At 36.3% G+C, this 21,530-nt stretch overlaps 1 long non-coding RNA gene across 1 annotated transcript; it reads right to left on the bottom strand.

Moving 5' to 3' along the window:
• Nucleotides 1-3,675: 3,675 nt before the first annotated feature.
• Nucleotides 3,676-19,318, bottom strand: LOC121143530. The gene is made up of 3 exons (XR_005880764.1): nucleotides 19,279-19,318; nucleotides 11,519-11,633; nucleotides 3,676-7,730 (listed from the first exon to the last, which is right to left on the bottom strand). It is a non-coding gene; the product is annotated as an uncharacterized LOC121143530 (long non-coding RNA).
• Nucleotides 19,319-21,530: the final 2,212 nt, after the last annotated feature.

The following is a 21,530-nucleotide window of genomic DNA, read 5'->3' as shown; positions in this document are numbered from 1 at the left end:
TGAAGTGTTTTCAGCAGCTATTAAATGTTTTGTTATGATATACACTTTGAGATAGTTGATGTTGCATTAGTGGAAGCTAATGTAGATATTTTAACCTTTTTAAGCCTGGATAGGCTGTCTTACAGTTAGGTTCGGCCATTCTGTTTTATAGATTAGTTATATTAATTGCATTTCTAGTATACATTATCCTCAATTAATGATGAATTTCCCAGCTATACCTCTGTGTGTACATCTAGGAGGATCTATGTATGTATGTGTTAAACTCTTACTTAAAGAAATACCTTGTAGCTATTTACTTATTGCTCTCCTGTATCATGTCTTCTGTTCGTTATAGAGATTAGCTTTGCTGTGTTACATTATCATAAAATATAACCACATCATAACTGCCATTGCTCTTTCATTTCCTCCATAAAGGAACTACAGATCGCTTTTTAAAAAACAAATAAAAATAAACAAAAAACCCAGCAGATCCACTTGTTAACCCAGAGGGTGAAATATGCATTTGTGTAAATTTTAGGGAACTCTGAAATCTATCACCATCAAAATCAGGGTGTGTTAACACGTTGTGGGAGAAACCAGAGAGATTAGTGATCATGGACTCAGATATACTAAGCTGAAAGAGGCACTCAGGTTGCAGAACAGGTGGCTTTCACAGTGACAACTGTGATGATCTGGAAACAGGAAGAAGAGAAGTTTTCTCGTGGCTTTCAAAATAAATCAAAGCCAGGATATTGAAATGAAAAGGAACAGCATAGAATAAGAGAATTTTTCATGAAAAAATGCTAGTGAAATTATCTAAAAATGAATAGAACATATTAAAGATCAGGCAGGTATGGAGATAGAAGACAGAAAGCTGCAATGGAGGGATTGAAAAAGGCATAGAAGAGCCGGGCGTTGGTGGCGCACGCCTTTAATCCCAGCACTCAGGAGGCAGAGGCAGGCGGATGTCTGTGAGTTCGAGGCCAGCCTGGTCTACAAAGCAAGTTCCAGGACAGTCTCCAAAACAATACAGAGAAACCCTGTCTCGAAAAACCAAAAAAAAAAAAAAAGAACCAAAAATAAAGAAAAAGGCATAGAAGAAAGAAAAAGAGAGTAGAGATAAGAATCTAAAGAAGAAAGAGAAAGAAGTGGGGTCAGCCAAGATGACTCAGAAGATAAACGAGCTTGCCAACAAACCTGATATTCTTTGTTCAATCCCAGGACACATATGGTGGAAGCAGAAATTTGATTCTCACAAGGTTGTTTATCCTCTGTCTTCCACCTGTACACCCAGGTATGTGCAAGCATTTACACACACACACACACACACACACACACACACACACACACTACAGACATATACGGTGACACATGAATTAAAGAAATACTTATAATAAAAATATTCAAAGAGTTGAAGCAGTGAAAGTTGGAAGAAAATTGAGAATGGGAGGAAATAAGAAATCGCGGGAAAGGAGAGAACTGCATGGAAAAAGAACAAGGGACTGAGGGTTTCTTCCAGAAGCTTAAAGCCCAGGTTTTCAGTCAGTCTTGAGCTCTTTATATATGTATATATATGAATACATTCATGAGTGAGTAAGTGCCAGTACATATGAGAGGGTTCATGCATACATACAAGTGCACATTTATGCGTACATAAAAGTTGTATACACATATTTGCTTGCATATGTGCTTACATGTGTCCATTGGTACAATGTGTGTTTATCTGTATCATATGGATGTGTATTCTAACACACACAGATATTTATATTTGATGGAAAAAGTTCATATAAAATTTTCCCAATTAGACTTTGTTATGAACAAACTCAAGACTGTTGTCTATTGATTTCAATTCAAACACAACAATTATATACTCCATTCTCTGCAATATATTCTATATACCACTCTCAAATGTATCTTTACACCCACGGGTAAGGGTAGGTTTTACATCTTATAAAGCTTCTGTTTGTCTAGATGGAGACCATTACAATAAATCACAACTGGTCAAAACACAGAAAAAACGTGACTGGGGTGAGGCATTGTCCAGGCTCAGTTGATACATAAAATATCCTGGGAATAGTTGCAGTATGAATCTAAGAGCCCGGGAACTGACTCCTGCTGCTACTGTATTTTAGGCTTAACAGGGAAACTGCACCCATACGATCTAACATTTTGACAGGAAAAAGATTTGAGCAATGACCACAGCTATTGACATCCAAAAATAAACACAAAATTTCATAAGATTCCAACTCCTAGATGAAGAGCTACAAGGAATCTATTGTTAATGAGAGGGGAGAATCAGTTGTCTCTATGGAGAAGCTTCCTGGAAGTTTATCCTATCAGAAGAGGTAATCTTTAAACACATGCTCATACAAACAGCACTACATGGGCCTAGTAGATTTTTGAATAATATTTGTGTAGGTGTATAGGTATATAAGTAACAAAAAGAAAAATTAGATCTATTTTTTTCTATCCAGCTTCCATTTGCCAGGTGAACAGCTGTGCTCCACCTCTGACCTTCAAGAAACTAGAGGCAAATTACTTAAGTCTCTGAACCCTCAATATTCTCTACAAATACTGCTGCTGTGAAAGCTAAATTAAATAATAAATTTTGGAAACATAATCTAATGTCTAGGGCACATAAAGTATAAAAAATAAAAATAGTTATTATGTATAGTGTATTATTACAATTTGACAACAGAGCACAGACATATGGTAAGCATAAAATATGCTATAATTGGTAATATTATCATAAAAACATAGATGTATTTCATGAATGTAAAACTAAGTATCAATTCATTTTCAACATCTCATTCAACAATAAAAATAAATCATTTTCATAAAAATCAGAAATAGGGCAAAGCACATAGTACATATGTAATTATATTTCAGTCAAGCACACAAATGATTTTATTTTAAAAGTTGACTAAAATTACATATTTCTTTTACAATAGTAAGACATCATAATAATCAGGGAAACATACAGGAGAGCTAATGAAAGGAAACTCAAAGCCAGGTACTTCATGTTATACATTTAAAATACTACGAATGTAAGAATAGATTTATCTATAAAGAAAAATGTCACCCTATCAAGAAAAAATCCATTAAAACTGATAGTTTTTATATCATGGCTAAATTTTTAGTAATTTAGCAGCAAGTCTACATAATAAACAGTGTTACTATAACTGGCCAATGCACAGAAAATAATCTGATAATTCTTCAAATCTATGCTTAGTGTTTGCTGAGCATAAATCCTAGACTGCTTACATAAATATGATGAAAAGGAATGTCTAAGACATCCTGATGTTATACTTAAAGTAATATTTCATGATTTTTATCAGATGTTCAAATCCTTAAGAGAAAATTAATGGGATTGACACTTATAAAAACCTGATGTTGGGTAAGCAAAATATAAAAGCATAATTTGTAACAGAGAATTTCTTTTATAAATTTAGGGAAATCTCCTTTTTGCCTTTATGTGATGATGTTACAAATTTACATGAAAAAAATGTAATTTCCAGCACAATAAGATGTGGCTGAAAATAAATGGTTACGTAGAACTTTCTTTTAAATAAATTTTATTTTATTATTTTAATTTTAAATAGCTTGCTTCACATGTCAATCCCAGTTCCCTCTCCTTCCCTTCCTCCCTCATTTCTCCACCATCCCCCCTAGTCTCCTACCCTATTGCCACTTCCTTCTATTCCTTATGTAAACACATGAAAACAAAATTCTCAGCTATTCCTGTCATTCTTGGTAAAGAACTAATTTGTAAAAATCTCTGATGATCCCTGTGGTTATGTGGTGAAATCCGTTAGCCCCCCAATTTTAGTACCCTAGTATCACAGTTATGGCCTGTATACTAACAGAGCTGGGAGTGTCACCTCCACCCAGTTATCTAATTCTTTCATAATTAAGAAGTGTTTCCTGCCAATGGTAGTTTTCTGGTTGGAGCATCATTCTCTTACTACTTATGAGTCTTGGGGTACATATGGATATGGTTCTTTTGTTGATGATTTCTCTCTTTGAATGTCTTTGAATGTCATAATTGTACCTTTACATTGAAAAGCTATATTGCACATAGTGTATGTTGATTGATAATAATCACCTCTAACCTGCTAAATGAATGAAGGATGAAATGTATCGTGCCTTTCTCAGCTTTTTGGTCAGAGATATATAATTTATATCCAGCATTGTTACTAGCTCCAAAATTTAACCCCAAAGCAATTCTTCCAAATATGGCTAAATGCTGCCTAAGAGGTAAGTAAAATAAAGAAACAGATGATCACATGCTTCCTAGTTAAATGTGTGATTCAGAAATTGCACAAATGTCTTAGTCTTCTCAATGACCAGACATTTGGTCACATGCCGAAAACTAGCCAAAGAAAATTCAAAGTATTTGCTCTATAATTACCCATGATATTTTGGTTTTCTTGGTCCAATGTGCATCTTATGCTCAAGCATTGAAAATAATTTTTTCTGTTTTTAAAATTCCAGATAGTAAATAATTTAGTCTTCACAAACATGATGATCTCCCTTTCTTAGTCTTGGGTTTGTAGCGCAAAAGTCATAGTGAATTCAAAAATAAATAAATAAATAAATAAACAAACATGATCCTGTTCAAATAAAATTTTATTTACAATTGAGGCAACTGTTTGGAGTTGTTGACTCTACTCTAGACTACAATGACTATTTTATTTCTTATGAATGTTGCATATCATTGGATATGCCATTTTTGTGCTAGAAATATTCACTTGCTTTAACTAAGTTGTAATTTTTTTATAAATACATAGTAATATTTATTGCCTAGACCAAATTCAGATAGTTTTCTATCTGAAAATTTTTCTAAACAGGTTTCATGCTAATTTCTCATTTGTGTTCTTTTTGTCATATTTAAGTTTTTGTTGTCTTCTTTAATTTTTTACATTTCTCATTTTCTCATGTATGCTCATCTGTAGCCCATGAATGATGATGTTCCTCTTCACCTGTAAGCAAACATGTGTGTTCAGCTATTCTGCTATTTGTTCTCTCATTCAAATCTGGAGCTCACCAGTTTGAGCTAGACATACTAGTTCTCTTGCTACAGAATCTCTTGTTTTTACCCTCTGAGGCAAGTGGGCTGCCAAGCCCATCAAACATTTATGCTGATATTGGTCCTGTTCATAATGTGTCAGTCATTTTAGCCATTAAGACATCTCCTCACCGCTGTCTGTATTCATCGTAGAAGTTTATCTTATATCACCAAGAATAGGATGTCTGCTGAAACTATAGAAGTATATGCTTTCCTCTTAAAGCATAAATTTCAACACAGCTGCATGCAATGTTAGAACCCAACCAAATGCCTTCCTTTCTTGTCTTTGTTGATATTGCACAACAAAATTGCATCTTAAAGAAGAAAAGGATAAAGCTCATTCCCCAATTAAAACTCATACAAATCAGAAATTGAGTATTTAGAGGTCTGTGATAAATCCTGTAAAGTACTGTTAAAAGTTAAAGTAACCCACTTCGTCACATAGATAAATAGGAGATATTTTTAATATGCTCCCAAGGTCAATAGGACAAAGAGAATAAAACCTTATGACAGCTATATGGCTAGGCCTCAGAATTTTATACGGGGAAAATCTTATTTAAATCTCATTTTAAATATGTCACTGGTGAAGTCTGATGTGTTTTAGACGAGACCCAGTACAACTAATTAAAATTGATTAGATTGCAATATTCTGTGGTGTAAGAAGAGAGAAGGGAATATCATAGCTGGCATTTCAAAAATACCATCCAGCTTTCAAGATATTAGCATGCCGGTGTTGAATATATTTATACAGTGGCCATTGAAAAGAAGATCAAATTGCCTCTTTATGTAAGAAATTGGATAAAGAACAGGAATCAAGTAAATCCAAAGTGTAATTTTCTCATGAACATGAATTGATAGGAAGTGTTCAGGTCAAATATAATGTGTGTCATTGTGCATCTGAGGTAGGAATCTGACATTTCTTTGGTCCCGTTCTAAAATTTAAAGTGGCATGCTTTTATTTTCCACTGGGACAGCTGTTAGAATTCTCAAATGAGAAGTAGCCCCAGCTGGCATGCTTTAAATGAAAATACACGTGGATAATAACCATAGACTATAGAGTCCTGCTGGCTAGCCAGGAATCAAATTAGGGGTAAGTAAAAGCTTTGTTTATATATCTTTTGCTTTTAAGCCTTTTAGAGAGTTGATTACATATAATTATCATGGAGATTCATGGATTAGGAACCCTGGGATACAGAATTGTATACTTAGCTTTAACAGACTTCTTGCAAATATCTGTGTGTGTGTGTGTGTGTGTGTGTGTGTGTGTGTGTGTGTGCGTGTGTGTCAGAGAGAGACAGAGAGAGAGACATACAGAGACAGACAGACAGACACACACACACACACAGAGATACAGAGACACACAAAAATATTTCTTCTCATGTGTGTGAGAAAAACCAACGGTTGTACTGATTTTTTTTCTGGAACTCTTCTATGGGGAACAAACTTTACATAAGAACAAAAGTGAGGTTTATAAACAAATCTATTTTGATTAACCTATCTTCAGAATTAAATTAATGGAACTTTGGGTTTTCAAATTGGGGCAGATTCTCAGAAGCACCGTAGTGGACTCGGGTCGTTGTGGAGTTCGTAGTCAATTATGATAAATTTGAAAATGGTGACCAAGGCAAGATAGCTGTGAATGCATATCCACACAGGATTCTAAACTTAAAACATTATAATGATTGTAGGTTGCTCTGAGGCCTTCCAGCTTCATGACCTGAGTTTCATTCCTGGAGTCCACGTTATAGAAAAAGAGCACTGACTTCCCCGAGTAGCCCTGTGACATCCACATGCATATCATGCCATACACATTGTCTTTCACACACAAAGAATAGATAAATGAAAAAGTGGCATAAAATTGGCTTTTAGAATTTGTTTACTTGTCTTCAGAGTTCTCACTGTGGGACTTCATGAATGGCAGTATTTTGTCAAATGGTTACACATTGCTTTAAAGGAATCCTACAGGATGTTGTTCACGCCATTAAATCCCTGAAACACTCCTGCCATGTCTGACTTAATGTTTAAACCAGCCTAATTAGTGAAGCTAAAATGAATTAGGAGATGATTAAGCATGAGGAAAAGTGATAGGAAAGGAATTCTGGGAAACATAATGGGACACCGCACTTGATGCATTCTCCCTGCCGCCATGGTTCAATGTCCATAGTACACTATAACAACAAGGACAAAAGATAAGGTTATTTAATTGTCCAAGGGCATGGAAAAACCATATCTGGACCCAGAACTACCCAGCTTCAAACATTAAGATTTTCATAAACACATATTGAATAAAATGAAATATATGTGTGTTAATCAAGCTTCTACTCTGGATAAAATACAGCAGCACTTAGACTTTATAAGAAACTATTTCAGTTGTTTTACAACAATTGTAATTTTCTCAGCAGCAAAAATCCCACTCATTTTCCCTATATACAGGCCTGGAGTCAAGGAGTGTTACACTTGGTGGGACATGTGCTCAATTTATCTACATTGTAATAAATGAGAAACCAGAGCTGGAAGCTCTTTGCTAGCATTGGCATTTGACAGATTTGGTTGTCCCCATGTGGTCTTTGCAGCAAAGGAAGGCTTGCAGGCATGCAGTTTCACAAGTTCACTAGGATATCAGCGAGTTCTCACATGTATTCTTGAGGTCCTCCAGCATTTTCTAACTTCAGACATCTGTACACTGAAACATTTTTGCAAAAACAGAATACCTCTTAAGTTGTATTGAACTTGGTGAACTTACTAAACTTCATTGTTTCTTCTTTGAAAATATGATGCATATTCAACACGCCTGACTAAATCTGAGAATCACAGAATCACAGAGATATAGGAATGATTGGAAACTAATAGTGAACCCTGATTCCCTAGACTTGATGCTGAATAAACTCCTCTTGCAGACTCTGGCTTTTTGTGCTGTTTCACTATGAAATGTCTTTCATTGTAAACCCTTGTATTGATAGTTCCAGCATACAGTAATCCATAGTTTCTCCTTTGTTTTTCTGTCTGTCCCACAGGAGATAATGAATGCCACTGGAAGAACACCTATGCTCTCTGACAGTTTGTACTCCTAATCATGTTCCTTTGAGTTTCTACAGTTTTTCACATGATAATATTTTTCAGGCTAACCATTTTCATATTTTACTCTGCTTGGCCTTTGCATCTATTCTTATATTTTTTATGTCAACACACTAACACTAAAGTCGAGGGCAATGGCTCTCAGTCTTCCTAATGCTATGCCACTTTAATAAAGTTCCTCATGTTGTGGTGATCACCAATCATAAAATTATTTTTGTTTCTACTTTATAAATGTTATTTTGCTAGTGTTATGAATCATAATGTAAATATCTTTGGTTTTGGATGTTTTAGATGACCCTTTTAAAACGGTCATTCATTCTCAAAGGGATCGTGATCCATAGATTGAGAATCACTGGTATAGGGGATGGATTGATAGCTCAAATAATGAGAGCTTGCTACTGTATCCTGAGGACTTCAGTTTAGATCCCAGTAGCGGCATGAGATGGTTCATAAGTGGCTACAAAACTAGCTCTAGGGCATCCAAGATACTCTAAAAGCACACTCACACAACACATATACTCATCAAAAAATTTGTACACATACAAGAAAACTAACAAGTCTTTAAAAATAATCTATATTTGGACCACCTAGCTGTCATAAACTATAAAAATTTTAATTGATTATTATTTTTACTAATGTTAAAAAGCAGCATTATGTGTATGATATCATACACATAGTATAGCAGATATGACCAATACATACTTTTAGAGTATATATTAATTTTCTCTTTCCCTCTTTTCAGGTCTCTATCTTCTCCACAAACACTACCCCCTTTGCTTTCATGTCACAGATATTCCATTAGAATCGGTCTTGAACTGAGCATTATGCATTCATTATAGAAAACCAAAAGGATACCTTTCACCTGCCCCACTTTAAGATCTCATGTTGGATTATGTTCTACTACCTGCTTCTCATTATATTTCTTACAAATTCTTACCCATGTCAAAAATATTACCATTTTATGCAAATTAATCTTAAATTAGTTAAATAAAATTTAAGCTTCAATTATTCTCCAGTAAATTTCATCTGCTTAACAATATGAAAATTGTCTTAGGCAATAAAATTATTTTAAAAATATTTCATTTTATAGCATGTATCTCATCTTTTTTTAAAGAAAGAAAATAATGGACTACAATTATAGAATTTGGCTACATTTTATCCTTAAATCCTATTTTTATGGTTTTTCAGTCAACTAACCAACTTCCACATCTACATAATTGTAAAATTACAGTATTTAATTCATAGGCTTAAGTCATATTTAAAAAATTAATTCTATTATTCTAATCCCATAAGACTTTCTATGACAAATATATGCATCCCATGGATCTCTGTTTCTATTTGTAATATTATTAAATAGATACTTGTGAGCCATTCATTTATTTTAATTGATACACAAAGAAAACCATTATTTGTTTTTACAAAGTTAAATCCATTTACTTTTAATACTCACCTGTATGAACTCATACAATTCAACTCTGCACTTAAGTTTACAAAGAGCAGTGTATCAACTATGAAACTCTACTATAAATTCCCACAGCATTTTCTGTTGGTGAGTGGTCAGGGCATATAGGGCCCCCAGGGAAAATTGATATCCACATACTTTGAAGCAGTCAGTCAGGAATTAAGATATCCATTCAAATGTTGGGTTATTAGCAATCACTTGAGGTAGCTAATGTTCATTCTCTCATTCTCTAGCTCAAGTTATTCCTCTATTTTCAAAAATATGTTTCTTTTTTTATAAAACAATTGTTCAGTATTCTCTAGGCAGTGAGTTCAACACATGATCAGAAAATTCCTATCGAGTTCCTCAATTCAACAAAGCATACATTCTGAAAAGAAAATGGATAGGAAATTCTGATAAGGCGTTATGTTCAATTTAACAGCTGCTTCCCTCCTATACATTAATGATTTTTCTAACTAAACCGAATGAGAAGGAAAATAGTTTATATAAACTTTTGAATAAGTAATTTTAAAATTATTTTAACATTTACTTAGATTTTTGTGCATCATCATTTTACAAACTGAACACCATGTAACTGAGGAAATGGGATATACAGCAACACAGCACTTAAGAAGTGTTCAAAACTATGTCAATATTTACAGTGCGAAATATTAAAAGGTGAATAAGTGTGTCAGTGTAGTAAGGATAATGGGTATTCACAAAGATCAGAGGAAGATTGTACAACCTTCTAAATGTAGTAGATGAGAATCAGTACTAAAGCTTGGAGTAGAAATGCAACTTCAGGTACAGTCATTTAAAAACTGTATTACTCAGAAAATACATATGAAACAATGGGTCATCTTAGTCTGATAAACTGGAACAGAGTTTTGGAGGAATGCTGAATAATGTGGAGTGGGAAGAGCTGTAGAATGTGGTAAGTACACCTTAGTGGGTTATTCTGTTAGGCCTTGATTCAGAAGACAAGGATGCCTACCAGAATCCATGAAGACAGTAAAGATTGTGTTCCTGAAGTTTCAGAGAAAAAGTATTTTATCTGAAAAAGGATTGGAAGCCATTCAATCTATATACTGGCAAACAATTTGGTTTTATTTTGTTCATTTGGGGCAGGGCCTAGACCCTATCCTATGTGTCTAGGCTGAGAGAGTATCCCTCTATGGGAAATGGGTTCCCATTGTTCAGTTTTACACTAGGTATAAATGCTGTTCCATTACCAGTGGCTGCATAGACTGCCCATGCCTCCAAACTGACATGCACATGCAGGGTGCCTGTTTGAAACCTATGCTGGTTTCCAAGTCTGAGGTCCATGAGCTCCCCATTGTTCAGGTCAGCTGTTTATGTGGGTATCTCCAGGATGGTATTGAACACTCTGTTCATCACTCCTCCCTCTCCACAACTGGATTCCAGGAATTTAGCTCAGTGCTTAGCTGTGGGTCTCTGTTTCTGTTTGCATCAACTACTGGATGAAGGCTCTATAATGACATATAAAGTAACCATCCATCTCATTATGGGGAAAGGCATTTAAGACAGCCTCTCCCCTATTGCTTAGATTCTTGGTTGGGATCATTCTTGTATAATTCTGGACATTTCCCTAGTGCCAGGTTTCTCTTTAAACCTATAATGGTTCCGTCTATTAAGGTACCTCTTTTCTTGCTCTCCTCTATTTTTCCCCTGACTCAATCTTCCTGGCCCCTCATGTCTTCCTCCCACCCTCCTCGTCTCCCCTTCTCTTTCTCCTAACTTGCTCTCCCACCCCTGCCATGCTCCCAATTTTCTCAGTAGATCTGAGGCAAGGAGGTCTTATGTATAGCTTTTCTCTATTTCAGTGGGTAAGGACTATCACTGCAGAATAGTAAAGCTTACTAACTTGGCAGAAATTGGATGGAAGTTGATTATTTCAGAATGTTTTCACATCCAGATTCAATGTCAGAACTCACCAAGCAAACAGTGCATAGTATGATCCACTCTCTGCCAATGATTAATCAGAAGATTTTCTTCACGCTTCATTATTTACCTTCTCCTCAAGTTCTATGCTCTTGTGCTGGGAAGTGCCTTCACAGTGCATAGAGAAATAAAATATTAGTTTTCATTTGCTGCTAAGGAAGGTTCTCAAGGAAAATCATAAATAACTGACAGGAATTATCTCTTCCTGAATCTCAAAATTCCCTGTGCTCCAGGAATTTCTTTTAAATCCCCCCCAGACACTTGCCTGCACTGACTGAAATCATTGCCATAGGGAGATACAATATTATAAGCAGGTTTTTACTGTTTTGGTAAATCTCTAGAATTACAATTACTTTGGATCTGAGACACGTAACCAAGAATGAGGGAATTTAGTTTGCAATTAAAAATAGACATAAAATAAAGATAAAATAGATTACAGGTATCATTTATGTTAAATTTTATGGACTATGAGATAAATTCACATCACATTTCTATTGGTCTGTTTGCTATGATTCTGATTTACAAATATCCTGTTATGTTTCCCTACTCATAGTGTAAACAATGATCATTAGTTTTAATTGTCAACTGGCCAAATCTAGAATAACATGGGAGGAGAGATTTAATGAGGAGTCACTGAGATCTGGTTGGCCTACAGGCATGTCTGTTGGGGAGTGTCTTGAGTGTTAATTGATATATGATGATGCAACTTATTGTGGGTGGCACAGCTTTATAGATGGGGCTTCACATGGAAAAGAAAGGAGAAATCTGATGGCAGGCACCTGGATGGGACACGTGTGTTCTCTCTATTCTTGATGTGGGTTTGCTGTGACTTGCTTCATGGGTCTTCTTCTCCCCACTGATGGGTTATAATCTAGAATTCTTCATGTAATAAATCCTTTCTTCCTCTATGTGTTTTGGTCATGGAATTTTATCACTGTTACAGAAATGACACTAGAACCTATACAACATGAAGTACTTAATAGCTTTTAGGAAAAACTATATTGAAAATCAATTAGGTAATATGAACTGACCTCATATAAATCTGCCAACTGCCATCAGTTCAATTGTCTTCCCACTTCTCAAAACTTCCTGTGAACTTTAAAATATTGCTTGTTTTGTTGTTTTTGGTGACAAGGTTTCACTGTCCAGTCCTGGCTGTTCTGGTATTCTGTATGTAAGCCAGACTACCCCCAAACTCACAGAGATCAATTTTCCTCTGCCTCCTGAGTGTTGAGTTAAAAAAAATTGCACCACTACACTGGGTTTGTTGCTTGCTTTAATGACATCATAATCTACAGTGTTCCCTCCTGAAAATATTTAAATAGCGCATGTTCTTACCAAGTGCTTAAATGCAAATATAGTTTTAAATGCTATATTAGAATTCAAATAGGTAGAGAAATACCCCCAAAATAGTTATGGACAAGAACAAAGGCCCAAACATTACAAAATAAGGAGGATCAATTAGAATATGAACTGAAAGTATAACTCCATAGCTGATGTCTCCTCACACAGCTGACCCTGAGCAGCACCATCAGTCCAGGAAGAAGTCCTGATGATCTGAGAGCCAAACTGTTTAATAGCCACTTGCAACCTTATTTCCTTTTTTGTAAAACCATCTAATTTCCATTTTTTTGAGGTTGTGCTGTGTTAGTATGTTTAATTTTTTATTTTATTTTCCAGTTTAAATTTAGATAAGAAACGAGGTTGCTTCACAAGTCAGTTCCAGGTCCCTCTCCCATTCCTCCCCTCCTCCCGTGCCCTCCCCCCAACACCCCCCCGTTATCCCCTCATTCCCCCAGGGAGTGTGAGGCCCTCCATGGGGGTGTCCATAGTCTGTCATTTCATATAGGGCAGGGCCTAGACCCTTCCCCGAGAGTTCAGGGTGAGAATGCACCTCACATTGTTCTATGGGAGTCCAAAGTCCCTGTGTATACTTGGGATGGGTACTGATCTGCTGCCCAAGGCTCAATAGATTCCCTAGGCCTCCTCACTGACACCCAGGTTCAGGGCGTCTTGATCAGTCCCGTGCTGGATTCCCAGGCTGATGCCTGGGATTCAAGAGTTAACCTTTGTCTGGTCAGCTGTTTCTGGGGGTTAAACCAGCCCAGTCTTAATCCCTTTGATCATCAGTCCTCCCTCTCTGTTACTGGCTTTCTTGAGTTCAGCTCAGTACTTAACCAAGGGAATCTGCCTCTTCTTCGATCAGCCACTAAATGAAGTTTCTGTTTCCCAGACTCTCTGGCCATAGGATTGTAGGCTGGCACTCCCCAGATCTATGTCTAAAGTCCATATATGAGAGAGCACATGCCATGTTTCTCTTTTTGTGACTGGGTTACCTCACTCAGGAGGGTTTCTTCTAGTGTCATCCATTTGCCTGCGAATCTCATGATTCCATTATTTTTTTCTGCTGAATAGTACTCCATTGTGTAGATGTACCACATTTTCTCTATCCACTCTTCGGGTGAGGGACATCTAGGTTGCTTCCAAGTTCTGGCTATTACAAATAAAGCTGCTATGAACATAGTGGAACAGACATCTTTGTTGTATGAATGGGCATCTTTTGGATATATGCCTAAGAGTGGAGTTGTGGGTCTTGTGGTAGGTTTATTCCCATTTTTCTGAGGAATCTACATACTGATTTCCAAAGTGGCTGAACCAGTTGGCACTCCCACCAGCAATGGAGGAGTGTCCCCCTTTCACCACATCCTCTCCAGCATAAATTGTCATTGGTGTTTTTGATTTTAGCCATTCTGACAGGAGTGAGATGGTATCTCAGAGTTGTTTTGATTTGCATTTCCCGGATGGCTAAGGATGTTGAGCACTTTCTCAAGTGCCTCTCAGCCATTTTAGACTCCTCTATTGAAAACTCTCTATTTAGTTCTGCAGCCCACTTTCTAATAGGGTCCTTTGGTGTTTTGGAGACTTGCTTCTTGAGTTCTTTGTAAATTTTGGAGATCAACCCTCTGTCAGATGTGGGATTAGTGAATATTTTTTCCCATTCTGTAGGCTGCCTTTTTGTTTTGCTGACTGTGTCCTTTGCCTTACAGAAGCTTCTCAGTTTCAGTAGGTCCCATTTATTAATTGTTGATCTCACTGTCTGTGCTACTGGTTTTATGTTCAGGAAGCTGTCTCCTGTACCAATTCGTTCAAGGGTACCACCCACTTTCTCTTCTAAGAGGTTCAGTGTGGCTGGATTTATGTTGAGGTCTTTGATCCATTTGGACTTAAGTTTTGTGCATGGCGATAAACATGGATCGATCTGCATTCTTCTACATGGTGGCTAATTTCCATTTTTATATCATGAAGTTTTAATAAACAACAGCAACCTATCTTAGTGTGTGACTTTGTCTTTTCTTTTGTTGTTGGTGATTATTTTCCTTATGTTGTGGGTGATGATTCATGCTGGTAGTTTTAATACTGGAAAGGATGTGTAGCTTATTCTATCGGAATTATTCACAGATTTCACTGTGATACTGCTTTATCAGATAGTATTTTGTTTTAAGAGGCAACATTGCAGAAGACTGATGAGTATACTATAGAGGGAAAGCTTGTAAACAATTAAAAGTTAAAGAACATTGTTCAAATATTTGTCCTGTTGTCTCCCATTCTGATCAAATCATAGTCAGAAAACAATGTATGCTCTTATTTGAAAATTGCTCTCATTAATTTTCCATCTTTCAGTTTCATGTTTATTTTATATTTTGAGATTATAATGTAACTACTTTATTTATCCCTTCCCTTTCCTTACTCTGAGTTCTCCCATATATATCTTCTTCTTCTTTTAAATCACATGCTCTTTTGTCTTTCAATGACTCATTGTATTTGTTAAATATACCTAGTTTGTTTTGTGTTGCTGTTATTTTTTATCACAGAGTTAGATTCCACTCTCAATCATTCACTTCCAGGACACCTGTTAGCAACATGACACGATGTAGGTCTGCCCCTTGGGCATGTAGTTCATGTGCAAGTTGTCAGTTTTTCTACGGGGAAGCTATCATGTGTGTGTGGTTTATTGAAAGTATTACTGCTTTATGCTTCTCAATTGACCCTGTTCATGTAGAAATCTTCCTGACTCAGCATGGCATGTCATAGTACCATAAGTACATTCTATCAATTATCAGCTATTCTAATAGTAATATAGTATGCTATTGCCTAAATGTTATCTTATGTTGGAAGTGTTTAGTATGCATATTTCTGTCTCTTTCTTTTCTATTTTGAGATGTTACTTCATCCCTTTGGGTCATTTAAAAAGTAAATTAATTCTTTTTGTTGGGTTGTGAAAACCTTTAAATAATTTCAGTACAAATCCTTAACAATACAGATGTTCTATAATACATTAGCTGAACTGAAATCTTGTTTTAGCATGATGTCACACATGTTTTTCACATGGAAGGAGTTTTAAATGTAATGCTTCCTGACAATGTTGTTGGGAAATTTGTTTATTTGATGTTGATATACAGATCTCATTTCTATGGCATTCTACACTCTCCTTTTTGAAGATGATATATCTGACCACATTTCTTTCTGTAGCAGAACCCTATGAACAGGGAGGACCTGTCTTTCCAATATCACTGCCGTGGCTTCTCCCTTTACTTGTTTCTATATTAAATGTGTTTTCCTGTATCTCATGAATCTTTCAGTCTTCTCCAATGTTCTCAATTTATCTAAATATCCAGTCACTTCCTCTACAAATGTATTCTGTGAAATGGGTCTGTTAAACCCAATGCAATAAGGAAACACTCTCTCCAAGTGTAGAAGCATTCTTCCCAGATATTAAGATCATTGCTGTTAAAACTGCTCAACTCTGTCCCTTCCCAAGTGTTTCTTATAGTTAAAGAAAATGTTCTTCTTCTGTGTATATATTCCATAACCAGGAACATGGCTGAATCCAATACTCCTCTTGTCCCCATTTGAGACAAGTCATAGGAATGACTAAGGTCTCTGCAGTTGCTTCATCATATTTGAACTTGACCTTTCGCCCAAGTCTACATCCTCATTGCCTTGCATATATAATCATCCCCCCAAATATTTCTATACCTTGTCTATGGATCATGTACATCATGTGAAATAGTATCTTAGAGTATTTCCTTTGGAATATAATGGTGTATATATAGCTTTGAAAAGTACAAAACCACATGAAACAGTCAATTGCAGTGACAAACTGCTCCTGGTTACAGGAAAATCAAAAAACAAACAGTAAAGTATATTGGCTTGTTTGTTTTAGAAGCACCAGAACTTTACCCCTGGCTCTTGCTAGGTTAGGATTTACATTTTAGTAAGATTAGATATTTAGTCAGGTGTGGTGGCACAATTCTGTAATCCAAGCACTCAGTAGGCAGAGGTGGGGAGGAGGAGATCAAGTTCAGTATTGATTATATGCTAAGCCTGAAGCTAGCATGAGCTACATGACAATTTATCTCAAAAACTGGAAAAACATTACAACTAAAATATATATATAAACAAAGCAAAGCAAATCCCATATAAAATCTATTCATAATTGTAATAATAACTAACAGTAAAAGTTATAATATAGTGACATTTTAATTAGTTAGGATAGCTCAACTTTATTTAATTTATTTTCTCTGTGGTCCAAGCTGGCCTCAAAATCAGAAATCCACTGACCTCTGCCCTCCAAGTGCTGGGATTAAAGGCATGTGCCACCACCACACTGTTGGGGAAGTCCTGTGTATATGTTAATAAATTACTGCTGGCCAATAGGAATCTAGATAGGTGGGGCTAGGAGTCCAGGAGGATTCTGGGAAGGAGAAACACAGAGAGTCGAGATGTAACGCCATTGGGGTAGGAAGCCCGGAAACCTCTCCGGTAAGAGACATACTTAGATTAACAATTATGGGGTAATTACTTAAGTCAGAGCTAGCTAGTAAGAAACAAACAAGGCCAACAGCTTCATAATTAATATGGCCTCCCGTGTGTTTATTTGGGACTGATGCGGATCTAGAACCACGCTGGCGGAAAGGCTTCTCTCAAAGAAAAAGCTTCCCTTAACACCACACAGCTAAATATATTTTAATAAGACTGGAGAGATGGATCAGTAGGTAAAGATTTGCTGCTCTTCCAGGAGCCTTGGGTTCAGTTTACAGGATTCACTGAAGTTCTATGAGATACAGTGCTGTCTTCTAGTCTCTAATGTCACTGTACCTACATGCACATACCAACAAATACACACACACACACACACACACACACACACAGACACAGGCAAGCACATACACTCTATACAAAATGAAAGACAAAATCTTTAGAAATGAGATTTAGCTCTCTGCAGTTATTTATAAAATTCAGAATATCAAAAATTAAATACTAACTCAATAATAACAAAGGAATTTACCATCCTGAGTATAGCTCTTAGGCATCTTTTAATCTCATCGGTCTCACATTTTGTGTATGCCAATAATATTTGCATTATTAGATGAGTGGGATATATAATATTTTACAATTAACCCATCAGTAGGTCACCATATCTCTATTGGTTCATTTAGGGACTTCTAGCTTACTTTGTGGTAGGGCTCATCTGTGGAATAAATTTGCAATTGGAGATAGGAGTATTTCAGAAGGATTTTATCCTTTTCCATGAATGCTCCATTCTCTGGCACAGGTATGATGGAGTGACAAGTTACAGAGGAGCAACTGAGCACTCCTTTCTGCATATTAGTTACCTGCTCTCTAACCCTAGTAATGGCTCCTACCTCTTGAATCCCCTTCTCCAATTTGTTACAAGAGCCATTAGCTTTACCCTCTCCTTCTAGAAACCTGAATTACACTAGGGACCTCAACGAAAACTTAAGATTATCCCTTTAAAAGTCTGTTTAGAGGCTATCATGGACACAGAGTAGCAAGCATTACTATGTAGCTCCTCATTACTTCTCCATCTCTACCTCTCACACATTGTTTTATAATGCAATCCCCTTGCTTTTGAAATATTGAAAATGAAACAACCTATTATTAACTTGCTTGCTTTGTTTTTTATCATAAAATTCATGTTTTATAGTGGGCATTAATGACATGTTTATCATAGCAACATTTGTTTTCTTTCTTCCTCTGATTACATATTTGTGCAACCTCCCATCCTCTTCCTGCTGCCACATTATTTTCTATGAAAGTAAATGTATGTTTTTAATTTGATTTTGCCTTCTAAGGTCCTGTTTTTATTCTCCTGTCCCTACTGAAGTGAGTGGAATGCTGCACTAATTCTCAGCAGCTAGTTTTTCTACCTCTAACAAGTGCCTCTGCCAGGTCAAGAACTAAGGAAAAATAACGTTCTTAAGAATTTACTACAATCAAATACAATCAAGATTATTATCAATTGTGAACATGATTGAAATTAATGCAGATAAATTATAGGGAATTTCTCCACCATTTTAGATGTAGATGATAAAATGAAGGAGAGCTTGGATCCTGAGAGCTGCTTTGATACTTCAAGTGACCATACAGAAATATAAATACCTTCTATCCCCTTTGTTTCAAAAGACGGTCTCTTTGTTACAGCCATACATGAGAGATTCAAAATGAAATATTCATATAAAAGATAACTAACAAACCAAAACTACCATTTGTAGTAGTCTAATGTTTAATAAAATAACTATACAAAATATTCAATATAATATTTGCATTAAGAACTGTCATTCATTATAAAATATCTATGTCCTTGGCATGATGTTCCAAATGATGCTGTAACGATAAGCGACACACTTACTGAAAGTAAAACTAAGTATTTATTGTAGAAATTACTCACAAGATACCAAACAAGTAATCCAGATGAGCCAAGTAGTTTTCCGCTGCCAAAACCGGAAGCCAAACTCCGGGAAAAGAGACCGAGACTTCCTGTGTGCTCTTTTATGCCTTCCCCCGTAACGCCCCCTAGCCAGGCCCACTTTTGGCTAGTGACGTAGTTCACCACCTACGTACATATACGTCTTTACGTCCGGCCATATACGTCTTTAGTCATGCCTAAAGTGGGTGTGGTTAGCGGTGTGGTAAACCGCCCTTTTATTACCTCATCTGTATGCGCCTCTACTAAGTCACATGGTTAATGGCGGCATCAGACTTCCTCCTACAATTCCCCTTTTAGTCTAAAAAGGACAACTAACTTGTGTCCATGAACAAAATGTATCAAACATCTATTCTGTCTAAACATAAACTTATCTGAAAGAAACACCCAAATATGAACACCTCCTTCCAATCCCAACTCTAAAATAATTGAAAACTAACACTAACAGGTGTAAACTATCTTATAATATCAATAGTAGGGAGAGGGGGCGTGGAATTCTCAAAACTACTTCCTGCTGAGATGGGACGATGATAATCTCATGGGGACCTGTGAGAAGAAAAATGTTAGTATAACAAAATCTCAGTAGATCAGACAGTCTCTGTATGGCAGGAGATGCTTGATTGAAGTTCCTCACTGGGGTTCTAATGTTGATTGAAGCTCTCATCTGAAGCTCTGGCCAGATTGTAGAAGATGTGCTGTTTCAGTTTCTTGGTCCGGAGTTGTGTAGAGTGATGTAGTTTCAAGCCAGTTTCAGGATAGTGCTTGTCAGGTGGAGTCAATGATGTGGGGCAGTTCAGATGCCTCCAGTCGAATCAGGTGAAGTCAAGGAAGTGGATCCTCATTTTCTTTCTGAAGCAGTTGAATATTGCTGTCAGGAAATCCCTTGTTCTCTGGAAAACTCAAACATTAATGTTAACAAAGAAATATTTTAACTCTTATATGTATGCATCCTGGAAGAGGTGACAATAGGGAAGATGGTAAACCTGAAGGAAATTAGACTTTACAGAAAAAGAAATACACAGATAACAGTCCCTAATTTTATTTTCTTCTGTCTTATATCAATGGCTCTTTGATATAATACAGAAATTCTGAATTGTATTTAAATAATATGTTTGAGTTTAGAATAGGAGAGCCAATCCAACTCCAAAGCCAGGTTCAGCTAAATGAATGGGGACTGAGGTATGTGAAGAAATAAAGATAAAAGGGTACTATGAAAAAACAATATAGAGAGATTTAGACTTTGATACCACACAGTGAGTTACTGTTTGTTTGATGGTAGAAGCTATTCAGTCTTCTACAGGAATCCATATGTCCAGTATTCTTTGCTGAGTTTACCTGTGAAAACAAAAAACAAAAAACTTCTCTTTCCTTTTAGGAGGTCACTTTACCCATGGTGGAATATGAATTTGTTGATGGGCTGTTATCTTCCTCCTCCTAAGATATTTTCTGTTCTGATCGAATTCCAATTAATTTTGATGGAACCCAAACCTTTTCTTCTCCTGTGGAAACAAAAGCATAACCCCTTCCCCAACATAACACATATCCTGATTTCCAGACTGAGGTCATAACATCCTTAAAATATACTGGTTGGTTCAGTTCAGAAGTCTTCTCTGTAGTCCAGTGTCTTTCTGCTGCAGTTTGTCCTTTTTCATTAGCATTAACAAAATTCAACGTTAGTAAAGCATTGTGTAAACTGTGTTTAGGTGTCTTTGTTTTCCCTGGCTGTTTATGAAGCATCTCTTTTAAGGTTTGGTTAGATCTTTCAATTACTGCTTGTCCTGTGGGATTGTAAGGTATACCAGTTACATGTTTTATATTATAATATTTGAAAAATTGTTCCAATTTACTAGAGGCATATGCTGGAGAATTGTCATGTTTTATTGTTTTAGGTATACCCATAACAGCCATCACCCCTAAGAGGTGTGCAATAACAGAATCAGCTTTTTCAGAGCTGAGGGCAGTAGCCCATTGGAAGCCTGAGAACGTGTCTATGGTATGGTGTACATATTTCAAACTGCCAAATTCTGGGAAGTGAAATACATCCATTTGCAAAAGTTCATTTCTGTGATTACCTTTAGGATTACAACCTGCTGGTAATGGAGTTTGATTGTAGAATGAGCAACTGGGACAATTTCTTACTATTTCTTTGGCTTCCTGCCAGGTGATAGAAAAATCCTTCTTTAAACCTTTGCTGTTAACATGGTGTTTCTTATGAA

Source organism: Mesocricetus auratus, unplaced genomic scaffold (genome assembly GCF_017639785.1).
Source record: "Mesocricetus auratus isolate SY011 unplaced genomic scaffold, BCM_Maur_2.0 Super-Scaffold_100013, whole genome shotgun sequence".
Lineage (NCBI taxonomy): Eukaryota > Metazoa > Chordata > Mammalia > Rodentia > Cricetidae > Mesocricetus > Mesocricetus auratus.
Note: the sequence above shows the minus strand (reverse complement) of the source record. Positions and strands in the feature narration are given on the sequence as shown.